The sequence below is a fragment of the Mustela nivalis genome (genome assembly GCF_964662115.1).
Source record: "Mustela nivalis genome assembly, chromosome: 5".
Taxonomy (NCBI): domain Eukaryota; kingdom Metazoa; phylum Chordata; class Mammalia; order Carnivora; family Mustelidae; genus Mustela; species Mustela nivalis.
In genome coordinates, this window is record NC_139024.1 from 73,395,486 (window position 1) to 73,408,671 (window position 13,186).

A 13,186-nucleotide genomic window follows, 5' to 3' on the forward strand; every position below is an offset into this window, starting at 1 on the left:
TTAAGATGCCTGTGCAAAAAAAGCCTCAGCAATCTGTGAGTCAAGTCTGGATTCCTATAGAAATAACCGCAGATAGCCCAGGTACAGCCAGGATACCACAGAGAGATGCCGTGAGCAGCATCCAGTGGTGTCAGAGTTGGCATGACCATGCCTTTAGCATATTAACAAGTGTGACCTCTAACTCTTACCCTGGACTGGGCCCTGGAAGGCTTTTAATGTTGATTTATGGCTTTTCAGTTGTCATGATTGAAGTTGTTGAGAAATTTCTAGTCAAGCTACTGAGGAAATTCTAACAATATGTGTACATGACTATAAAATTGAAAAGGAGTGGGGCTTGCATCTTGCCCACCAAGCCTTGTTTGCCTTCTTGTGGGTCATGAAGACATGACCTTCTCGGTCTGTGTAAGTATGTGAAGAGGCTAACAAAAGAATATTCAAAAGTCTCTGGCTTGGAAAGCCATATACCTCTTTCAGTGTTGTTGCTGTGTGTCTTCCTAGGACCCTGGGGTAGGCATGCTAACCACTTATGTAAAAGATTGATTGGTTTCTAGTCCTGGAGCATCTGGAGGCATTGTAGAGACAGTTTATGGTAGCCCTGGAGGTGCAAAGCACCTCATACCATGCTGAGGTGACCCCATCGGTAAAGTGTTAATTGGCTCTGAAGGGAGCCTCATCTGGTCAATCCAGATGGAGATGCAGATTTATCTCCTTAGATTGAAAACACCACAAAAATGCCAAGCCACCTTCTGAGAAGAATGGAATTGATGCTAGGCAATAACAGATTGTCGATATAATGAAAGGTTAAAGAGCAATCAAATGACTTGTACTTCCCCCATTTTCTATAATGAACAAAGCTGGAGTGTTCACAGAGCATAAAAGCAATTTAACTTACCTGTTTTAATTTTGAAAAATCTTTTAAATGCCAACGTCAAACAATTCTTGGATTGTGACCAAAATAATAAAGAATACTTGAAAATTATAAATAAATCAGAAGAAAAAATGATGTACACAGACATAGTTTAATTCACATTAGACTCCACCTGCATACTTTAAGTCAATAATTTAGAGCTCTCTTAGAATAGTATATACTTCAGGAAGACTTATTAAAGTACATTAACTCTGGTTTCCCCTAAAACTAGCCTAAGAACAAATGACAAATTGTTTCTTAATTCTAAATACTATTATGTTCTTGTTAAATATCTAGCTCTTTGGCTATGGGAAATTTTATCATGAGGCATCACAGCATCATGAATGTAACATGATTACAACAAAGCTTGGTATGGGATACTTGTTCAGTACATGGAAGCCATCATCCTTATGCTTAAAAGGGAATTAGAAAATCAGTGAAGATCTGGGAGACAAAAAACAAGTACCCTTCCATAGAGAGCACTTATCTTCAGCTAATGAATCTCATTATGGTCAGAAGATAATGATGATTCATAACTATTACTTATCCCTCATCAGTCACTGTATCAAGTATTTTCTGTAAGCTTATGAAATCTCTAGCCTCAAAATCACCCCACAGAGTAGCTATTATAACCTAATTCAGCTACCTAAATCTCTAAAAATTTAAAAAGGAGAGAAAATATAATAAAATGCTTGATAAAAGATTGATATCTTTCAATAATTTATTTGTTATTCTGGATTACAAAGTAACATTATTTATGACTCTTTGCTTGTACAAGTACATGCCCATTTCTACATTTTAACACCAGACTGAGCATGTGGGAAAAGAGCCACAAGTTTAATCTTTACTTAGGTGACTTGTGAACAATACTTACAATAGAACAAGCTATACTCAGCTTTGGAGACAGATGGGATCAGCTACCACAGAGAGAATAGAGACAAGTTGGGACACAAAACCTCAACTATCCCTTTGACCCCTTTGATGTTCTCGGCACTCCTGCCTGGATTTACACAGTGAAAAGGCTGGGACAATCATGTCTGTTACTGCTGCTGTGTGCTTCGATATGCTTAAGTCAAGCTGGCAAGGAAATTTTCCTTGACTATTCTACTTTTTAAAAATTGTTTGGGAAAGTAGCTTGAAAAAGTGCTAGGAAAATTTGATCAGTATGCTAGGCTTATTGCAGAGATTTAATCATTTAGTATTCTGGTTTTTCAGGTGAAGAAAAATTGAATATGTTTGTTTGACATACTTTCTCATTGGACAGCCTCACAAGCAGCATAATGACTAAGGAATAGGACCATCGGAGGCTGCACTTTCTATGACCCATTCTTCCTTCATCCTTGCAAATAGGAATTCATTTTAAGAAACAGGTTTATTTGTTTTCCTCCACAATTAAACTACTTCTTCATTCATCTAAGCATTCCTGGGAAAATAAGTGTTATATCTATGTGAGTTTTCTACATAATTGAAGCTTATCCCTATTAAAGTCGAACATTTTTTAATTCAATTTTTAATATTTTTCTAAAACCTCCATCTGAATAATTGAATCTCTTAAAATTAACTTCTTAAGTAAGAAAAGATAATGCTCATAAATAATCAGTAAAATCCCTTATAAAGTGTTTCTAAATTCAAAATTGAATCTTATTTTCCAAATGAAACAATAGTTATTTTTATATCATCTACCAAAGGCCTGTGTTGTTTTTGCTGAAGCAGAATCATAAACATGTTTCACCACCTCTGGTCAACTCATAATTTTTTTCCATAATATGTTTTAAATAGGCCAAAAATGGTAACACACACACACACACAAATTTAGTATGCCATAGATACTTATAATAATGTGCTATTATATAATTAACAATCAGTATTTAGTGTACTAAGTTATTGTTTTGTCTGTAAAAAGAAAATGTGAGATGAAGTAACACCTTCACTCAGAAAAACTCTTTTGAGTTCAACAGCAATCATCGAGGAGTGTTTTGCCAGGGACATGGGACTAGTTACTACATTTTTTAAAACAAGCTCTGGAATACCTATTGTATTGAGCTTTAAATACTTATTGCATATTTTCTAGTGTCAAACATACACATTAAAGACAAAATAAATATCATTTTCTTCCACCTTTGAAATAAATGTATTTTTTATTATTGTATTGCAGTTTCTATCAGTACAAACAGCTTTACCTTATGCCTTTATGAAATGAGAACTACATTTTAAAAATCACATTCATATTCAATTTTATATCATTGATTACCCATTATTGAATTGAAAATTAAAGAACTCTTAAAGTTTGGTTTTGATGTATCATTCCAAGTACTGAATATTATTTCTGGTCTAATCAGATCAGCAGCACTGAGTATCCTATGAAAAGCATTAAATATAAACAGGAGATCGTTTGCGGGTTTTATTTGGTTTTTAACATCCCTGTTCACATCTTCAAAACAATCATGTGTTTTGTGATTTTGATGGTATAATTTGGGAGATGATTCCTAACATAGGAAGCTAAGATAAATGCCTTAAGTACATAAATACCTGAAAATTCTCATAAAGGGTATCAAAAACAAGAAGATAATAAATCTAGTATTGCTAGGAATCCTTGACAAACCAAGTGGCCAGCTGCAGAAGCCAAACAACTTAACCATTTGGCCACCATAGATTGCCATAGATTATCTCCAGGAAGAATCCCAAGGGTCTATAATTCCTTACAGAGGCATGAAAGTATTGAAATCAAAATACTAGTTTTATGCACTGCAGATATATATTGCTTTACTTCCTACATAAGTTTCTAGACAATCATGTGTTAAGTTAAAAAAAAAATCTCTGTATAATGACACACAAATTCGCGAAACATTCCATATTTTTATGCATTTAAACTAAATAAAAAATCTCTGTATATTTGAAGATAGTACAAAGATTTGGAAAGCATCTTTCTAATTTTTGTCTTATATGAGACAACACAGCATTCTTAAGAAAGAAAGAAAACAACAATAACAAGACAGAAGTCAGAGAGAGGAAGATCCAGAAGTGACAGAAAAAAAATAATCAAAGTCAAAAAGTTTGAGACACTATGACAAAAATAAAAACAATTGAAGATCAATGAATTTAAGAAAAGGCATGACAGAAAATTCTTTTTTTTTTTTAAGATTATTTATTTATTTATTTGTCAGAGAGAGAGAGCGAGCACAGGCAGACAGAGTGGAAGGCAGAGTCAGAGGGAGAAGCAGGCTCCCTGCGGAGCAAGGAGCCCGATGTAGGACTCGATCCCAGGACGCTGGGATCATGACCTGAGCTGAAGGCAGCCGCTTAACCAACTGAGCCACCCAGGCGTCCCATGACAGAAAATTCTTAACATCCAGTTATGACAATACAGAAGTTACACTTGAAATTATCTAAAAATATGTAGAAATGTGAAAAACAGCAATATAAAAAGGATTATAACTATATTGCTGGAGTTTTCAAGAAATTGGGGGAAATGCAATTTTAAGGAGAAAAGAAAAAAGAGGGAACTGAAAATTCAACTGTAATTAACTAAAGCTGTACTTTTGTGAACACAAGGTGATGAATATAAGGTAAGAACACTAATTTGGGGGTTTTCTAACCCAAAGGCTAACCTAAAGTCTACATGAAGATAGGAAAATAAACATTGGATCTCATGAGGGAGTGATTAGAAAACATAAAGTTGGAAACCTCAGGGGAACATGTCCTTGGTGCAAGGATGGACAAGAGAAATTCTGCCCACCACCACAGGGAGGTATTAAAGGAATGTGTCTCTCAGGACTCTGAATGACAAAAAACCAAACCAAAACAAAATGAAACAAAAAGGGGGGGATGAAGGCCTATGAGAATTCCACACTTGTGGCCCATGTCAATTTAAAGTTTGAAATTATAATCTCCTTATGTTCTGGAAAGCCCTGAGTCAAGAAATGGATTTAAAAATTCATCTTTGAGGCACCTGGGTGGCTCAGTGGGTTAAAGCCTCTGCTTGACAGCTCAGGTCATGATCTCAGGGTCCTGGGACCGAGCCCCACATCAAGCCCTGTATTGGGCTCTCTGTTCAGCAGGGAGCCTGCCTTCTCCCTCTCTCTCTACCTGCTTCTCTGCCTACTTATGATTTCTGTCTGTCAAATAAATTTAAAAAAAATAAAAATAAAAATAAAAATTCATCTTTGGTGAAAACATAAGAAATAAAAAGTGCTGTCAAATATATGGAGAAAAAGGAACCCTATGCACTGTTGGTGCGAATGCAAGCTGGTGCAGCCACTGTGGAAAACAATATGGAGGTTCCTCAAAAAATTAAAACTAGAAATATCATATGATCCAATAATTCCACTACTGGGTCTTTATCTTGGGTCTTTATCCAAAGAAAATGAAAACACTCCATCAAAAAGATATATGCACCCCTATGTTTACATGTTTATTGCAGCATTATTTATAATAGCCAAGATATGGAAACAACCCAAGTGTCCACCCATAGATGAATGGATAAAGAAAATGTGACATATACAGATGATAGAATATTACTCACCCATAAAAAAAGAATGAAATCTTGCCATTTGCAGCAACATGGATAGATCAGAGGGCATAATGCTAAGTGAAATAAGTCACTCAGAGTAAGACAAATACCATATGATTTCATTCATATATGGAATTTAAGAAGCAAACAAAGAAAAAACAAACACATGAAATTCTTAAATATAGAGAACAAACTGGTTGTTACCAGAGGGGAGGTTGGTGGAGGGATGGATGAAAGAGGTAAAGGGGATTAAGATTATACTTAACACAATGAGCACTGGGTGATATGTAGAATTGTTGAATCATATTGTACACCTGACTAACATAACACTGTGCATTAATTATACTTGAATAAAAATAAAACAAAATAAAATATTTAAAAAATTAATCTTGGGTTGATGATATCACTGAGGAACCTGGCAGAATGTGATTATCACTTTAGAAAGGTAAACCATTAGCTCAGGTCACACACAATTCCTCCTGAAAAATTCAAGTAAAAATGTATTCACAATTAGAAATTTCAAAATTCATAAGAAAACAATTATACATTATAGTCAACAGAAAAAAAAACAAACAAAAAGATTGGAAAATCAAGTACTTAAGATGGCAAAATAATTAGTTGGATATTAAAAATGCTTTAAACAAAGATATAAATAAAGAATTGCAAAAGAAAGTGCATACACACAGAGAGAGCTCAGAAATAAGAACAAAAGAAGGATACTTGGGTGGCTCAGTTGGTTAAGTGTCTGCCTTTGGCTCAGGTCATGATCTCAAGGTCCTGGAACCCAGCCCCACATCAGACTCCCTACTTAGAAGGGAGTCTGCTTCTCTTTGCCCTTCTCCCTGCTTATGTTCTCACATGCTCTCTCTCTCTCTCAAATAAATAAATAAAATCTTCAAAAAAAAAAAAAAGAACAAAATATGTAGAAAGAACAAAGAAAACTCCACAAAAGAGAGTTATGGTATTAAAAATGTAAAAATAAATAGCAGACATTAAGGAGAGCACATGATGTAATGTGCACTGGGCATTATATAAGACTGATGAATAACTGACATTTACCTCTGAAACTAATAATACATTATATGTTAGTTAATTGAATTTAAATTTTAAAAATATAGTAGATGTAAAGAGATTAAAATGGTAATTATCATATTACATGTGCTCCATAAATTTTAGCAATTGTTATTATTACCTAGCTGAGGCATTTGTATTTGCTAGATATTGGAAATGAGGTTTTTATTATAAATTTTATCTTTATTAACATAAACATATAATATATTTTTATCCCCGGGGTACAGGTCTGTGAATTGCCAGGTTTACATACTTCACAGCACTCACCATAGCACATACCCTTCCCAATGTCCATAACCCAACCACCCTCTCCCAACTCCCCCGCCCGGCAACCCTCAGTTTGTTTTGTGGGATTAAGAGTCATTTATGGTTTGTCTCCCTCCCAATTCCATCTTGTTTCGTTTATTCTATTCCTGCCCCCTTAACCCCATGATGCATCTCCACTTCCTCATATCAGGGAGATCCTATGATAGTTGTCTTTCTCTGATTGACTTATTTCACTAAGCATAATACCCTCTCGTTCCAACCACATCGTCACAAATGGCAAGATTTCATTTATTTTGATGGCTGCATAGTATTCCATTGTGTATATATACCACTTCTTCTTGATCCATTCATCTATTGATGGACATCTAGGTTCTTTCCATAGTTTGGCTATTGTGGACATTGCTGCTATAAACATTCGGGTGCACGTGCCCCTTTGGATCAATACATTTGTATCTTTAGGGTAAATACCCAGTAGTGCAATTGCTGGGTCATAGGGCAGTTCTATTTTCAACATTTTGAGGAACCTCCATGCTGTTTTCCAGAGTGGCTGCACCAGCTTGCATTCCCACCAAAAGTGGAGGAGGGTTCCCCTTTCTCCGCATCCTCGCCAGCATCTGTCATTTCCTGACTTGTTGATTTTAGCCATTCTGACTGGTGTGAGGTGATATCTCATTGTGGTTTTGATTTGTATTTCCCTGATGCCGAGTGATATGGAGCACTTTTTCATGTGTCTGTTCGCCATCTGGATGTCTTCTTTGCAGAAATGTCTGTTCATGTCCTCTGCCCATTTCTTGATTGGATTATTTGTTCTTTCGGTGTTGAGTTTGCTAAGTTATTTATAGATTTTGGACACTAGCCCTTTACCTTATACGTCATTTGCAAATATCTTCTCCCATTCTGTCAGTTGTCTTTTGGTTTTGTTAACTGTTTCCTTTGCTGTGCAAAAGATTTTGATCTTGATGAAATCCCAATAGTTCATTTTGGCCCTTGCTTCCCTTGCCTTTGGCGATGCTCCTAGGAAGATGTTGCTGTAGCTGAGGTCAAAGAGGTTGTTGCTTGTGTTCCTCTCAAAAATTTTGATGGATTCCTTTCTCACATTAAGGTCCTCCATCCATTTTGAGTCTATTTTCATGTGTGGTGTAAGGAAATGGTCCAATTTCATTTTTCTGCATGTGGCTGTCCAATTTTCCCAACATCATTTATTGAAGAAGCTGTCTTTTTTCCATTGGACATTCTTTCCTGCTTTGTCGAAGATTAGTTGACCATAGAGTTGAGGGTCTATTTCTGGGCTTTCTAATATATTCCATTGATCTATGTGTCTGTTTTTGTGCCAGTGCCATACTGTCTTGATGATGACAGCTTTGTAATAGAGCTTGAAGTCTGGAATTGTGATGCCAACAACTTTGGCTTTCTTTTTCCATATTCCTTTAGCTATTTGAGGTCTTTTCTGGTTCCATATATATTTTGGGATTATTTGTTCTATTTCTTTGAAAAAAAAAATGGATGGTATATTGATAGGGATTGCATTAAATGAGTAGATTGCTTTAGATAGCATAGACATTTTCACAATATTTGTTCTTCCATCCCATGAGCATGAAACATTTTTCCATTTCTTTGTGTCTTCCTCAATTTCTTTCAGGAGTACTTTATAGTTTTCTGAGTATAGATTCTTTGCCTCTTTGGTTAGGTTTGTTCCTAGGTATCTTATGGTTTTGGGTGCAGTTGCGAATGTGATTGACTCCTTAATTTCCCTTTCTTCTGTCTTGTTGTTGGTGTATAGATATGCAACTGATTTCTGTGCATTGATTTTATATCCTGACACTTTACTGAACTCCTGTACAAGTTCTAGCAGTTTTGGAGTAGAGTCTTTTGGGTTTTCCACATATAGTATCATATCGTCTGCAAAGAGTGATAATTTGACTTCTTCTTTGCAATTTTAGATGCCTTTAATTTCTTTTTGTTGTCTGATTGCTGAGGCCAGGACTTCTCGTACTATGTTGAATATCAGTGGTGATAGTGGATAGTCCTGCCACGTTCTTTACCTTAGGGGAAAAGCTCTCAGTTTTTTCCCACTCAGAATGATATTTGCGGTGGATTTTTCATAGATGGCTTTGATAATATTGAGGCATGTGCCCTCTATCCCTACACTTTGAAGAGTTTTGATCTTTAAGGGATGCTGTACGTTGTCAAATGCTTTATCAGCATTTATGGAGAGTATCATATGGTTCTTGTTCTTTCTTTTATTAATGTATTGTATCACATTGATTGATTTTCGGATGTTGAACCAAACTTGCATCCCTGGAATAAATCTCACTTGGTCATGGTGAATAATCCTTTTAATGTACTGTTGGGTCCTATTGACTAGTATTTTGGTGAGAATTTTCACATCTGTGTTCATCAAGGATATTGGTCCGTAGTTCTCTATTTTCATAGGGTCTTTGTCTGGTTTTGGGGTCAAGGTGATGCTGGCCTCATAAAATGAGTTTGGAAGTTTTCCTTCCATTTCTATTTTTTGGAACAGTTTCAGGAGAATAGGAGTTAGTTCTTCTTTAAATGTTTGGTAGAATTCCCCTGGGAAGCCTTCTCCCCCTGCGCTTTTGTTTGTTTGGAGATTTTTTTTTTTTTTTTTTTTTTTGTTTGGAGATTTTTGATGACTGTTTCAATCTCCTTACTGGTTATGGGTCTGTTCAGGCTTTCTATTTCTTCCTGGTTCAGTTGTGGTAGTTTATAGGTCTCTAGGAATGCATCCATTTCTTCCAGATTGTCAAATTTGTTTGCATGAACTTGCTCGTAGTATGTTCTTATAATTGTATTTCTTTGGTATTAGTTGTAATCTCTCCTCTTTCATTCATGATTTTATTGATTTGGGTCCTTTCTCTCTTTTTCTTTGAAAAGTCTGGCCAGCGGTTTATCAATCTTCTTAATTCTTTCAAAGAACCAGCTCCTAGTTTCGTTGATTTGTTCTATTGTTTTTTTGTTTGTTTGTTTGTTTCTATTTCATTGATTTCTGCTCTGATCTTTATGATTTCTCTTTTTCTGCTGGGTTTAAAGTTTCTTTGTTATTCTTTCTCCATCTCCTCTAGGTGTAGGGTTAGGTTAGGTACTTGAGAATTTTCTTATTTCTTGAGAAAGGCTTGTTCCGCTATATATTTTCCTCTCAGGACAAACAAGGACAAACAGCTACTAATAATAAAGATCAATAATGATAAACATCTCAGGGTCCGGCCTTGGGCTTCCTGCTTAATGGAAATACTGCTTCTCCCTCTCCTTCTGTTCATACTCTCTCAAATAAATAAAATTTTCAAAAAAAAAAAAACATTAAATAAATAAAAATGAAGATGCAATAAAGATAGTCTTAGGAACAAAGGCTGAAAATACTCTTCACTGCAGACCTAGGCTAAAGAAATAAAAACTAGGTCTTTCAGGTAAAAGGAAATGATCCCACATAGAAGCAAGAAACTACATGAGGAGCTGGAGTGAAAATTTTAATAAGGAAAAAATATTAAAAACTATTGACCTAATCTTCTGTTTAAGAAGCTAGAGAAAGAGATCATCCAAGCAAAAGATCAGCAAGGAAATAAAGACCTTAAATGACACACTGGACCAGGTGGACATCATAGATATATTCAGAACATTTCATCCCAAAACAACAGAATACACATCCTTCTCAAGTGCACATGGAACATTCTCCAGAATAGATCACATCCTTGGTCCTAAATCAGGACTCAGCCAGTATCAAAAGATTGGGATCAGGGCGCCTGGGTGGCTCAGTGGTTAAGCCGCTGCCTTCGGCTCAGGTCATGATCTCAGGGTCCTGGGATCGAGTCCCGCATCGGGCTCTCTGCTCAGCAGGGAGCCTGCTTCCTCCTCTCTCTCTCTGCCTGCCTCTCTGCCTACTTGTGATTTCTCTCTGTCAAATAAATAAATAAAATCTTTAAAAAAAAAAAAAAAAAAAAAAAGATTGGGATCATTCCCTGCATATTTTCAGACCACAATGCTCTAAAGCTAGAACTCAACCACAAGAGGAAGTTTGGAAAGAACCCCAATACATGGAGACTAAACAGCATCCTTCTAAAGAATGAATGGGTCAACCGGGAAATTAAAGAAGAATTGAAAAAAATCATGGAAACAAATTATAATGAAAATACAACAGTTCAAAATCTGTGGGACACAACAAAGGCAGTCCTGAGAGGAAAATATATAGCGGTACAAGCCCTCCTCAAGAAACAAGAAAGGTCTCAGGCACACAACCTAACCCTACACCTAAAGGAGCTGGAGAAAGAACAAGAAAGAAACCCTAAGCCCTGCAGGAGAAGAGAAACCATAAAGATCAGAGCAGAAATCAATGAAATAGAAGCCAAAAAAACAATAGAACAAATCAATGAAACTAGGACCTGGTTCTTTGAAAGAATTAATAAAATTGATAAACCCCTGGCCAGGCTTATCAAAAAGAAAAGAGAAAGGACCCAAATAAATAAAATCATGAATGAAAGAGGAGAAATCACAACTAACACCAAAGAAATACAAACTATTATAAAAACATACTATGAGCAACTCTACGCCAACAAATTTGACAATCTGGAAGAAATGGATGCATTCCTAGAAACATATAAACTACCACAACTGAACCAGGAAGAAATAGAAAGCCTGAACAGACCCATAACCAGTAAGGAGATTGAAACAGTCATTAAAAAACTCCAAACAAACAAAAGCCCAGGGCCAGATGGCTTCCCGGGGGAATTCTACCAAACATTTAAAGAAGAACCAACTCCTATTCTCCTGAAACCTTTCCAAAAAATAGAAATGGATTTCTTGGAGGCAACATATAGATGGGTTTTGTTTTTTTATCCATTCTGATACCCTGTGTCTTTTGACAGGGGCATTTAGATAGAAATGGAAGGAAAACTTCCAAACTCATTTTATGAGGCCAGCATCACCTTGACTCCAAAACCAGACAAAGACCCTATGAAAATAGTGAACTACGGACCAATATCCTTGATGAACACAGATGTGAAAATCCTCACCAAAATACTAGCCAATAGGATTCAACAGTACATTAAAAGGTTTATTCACCACGTCCAAGTGGGATTTATTCTAGGGCTGCAAGGTTGGTTCTACATCCGCAAATCAGTCATTGTGATACAGCACATCAATAAAAGAAAGAACAAGAACCATATGATACTCTCAATAGATGCTGAAAAAGCATTTGACAAAGTACAGCAACCCTTGCTGATCAAAACTCTTCAAAGTGTAGGGATAGAGGGCACATACCTCAATATTATCAAAGCCATCTATGAAAAATCCACCGCAAACATCATTCTGAGTGGGAAAAAACTGAGAGCTTTTCCGCTAAGGTCAGGAACACGGCAGGGACCTCCATTATCACCACTGCTATTCAACATAGTACTAGAGGTCCTAGCCTCAGCAATCAGACAACAAAAGGAAATTAAAGACATCCAAATCTGCAAAGAAGAAGTCAAATTATCACTCTTTGCAGACGATATGATACTGTCTGTGGAAAACCCAAAAGACTCCACTCCAAAACTGCTAGAACTTGTACAGGAATTCAGTAAAGTGTAAGGATATAAAATCAATGCACAGAAATCAGTTGCATTTCTCTACACCAACAATAGGACTGAAGAAAGAGAAATTAAGGAGTCAATCCCATTTACAATTGCACCCAAAACCATAAGATACCTAGGAATAAACCTAACCAAAGAGGCACAGAATCTATACTCAGAAAACTATAAAGTACTCATGAAAGAAATTGAGGAAGACACAAAGAAATGGAAAAATATTCCATGCTCCTGGATTGGAAGAATAAATATTGTGAAAATGTCTATGCTACCTAAAGCAATCTACACATTTAATGCAATTCCTATCAAAGTACCATCCATCTTTTTCAAAGAAATGGAACAAATAATGCTAAAATTTATATGGAACCAGAAAAGACCTCAAATAGCCAAAGGGATATTGAAAAAGAAAGCCAAAGTTGCTGGCATCACAATTCCGGACTTCAAGCTCTATTACAAAGCTGTCATCACCAAGACAGCATGGTACTGGCACAAAAATTGACACATAGATCAATGGAACAGAATAGAGAGCCCAGAAATAGACCCTGAACTCTATGGTCAACTAATCTTCGACAAAGCAGGAAAGAATGTCCAATGGAAAAAAGACAGCCTCTTCAATAAATGGTGCTGGGAAAATTGGACAGCCACATGCAGAAAAATGAAATTGGACCATTTCCTTAACCACACACGAAAATAGACTCAAAATGGATGAAGGACCTCAATGTACGAAAGGAATCCATCAAAGTCCTTGAGGAGAACACGGGCAGCAACCTCTTCGACCTCTGCTGCAGCAACATCTTCCTAGGAACAACGCAAAAGGCAAGGGAAGCAAGGGCAAAAATGAACTATTGGGATTTC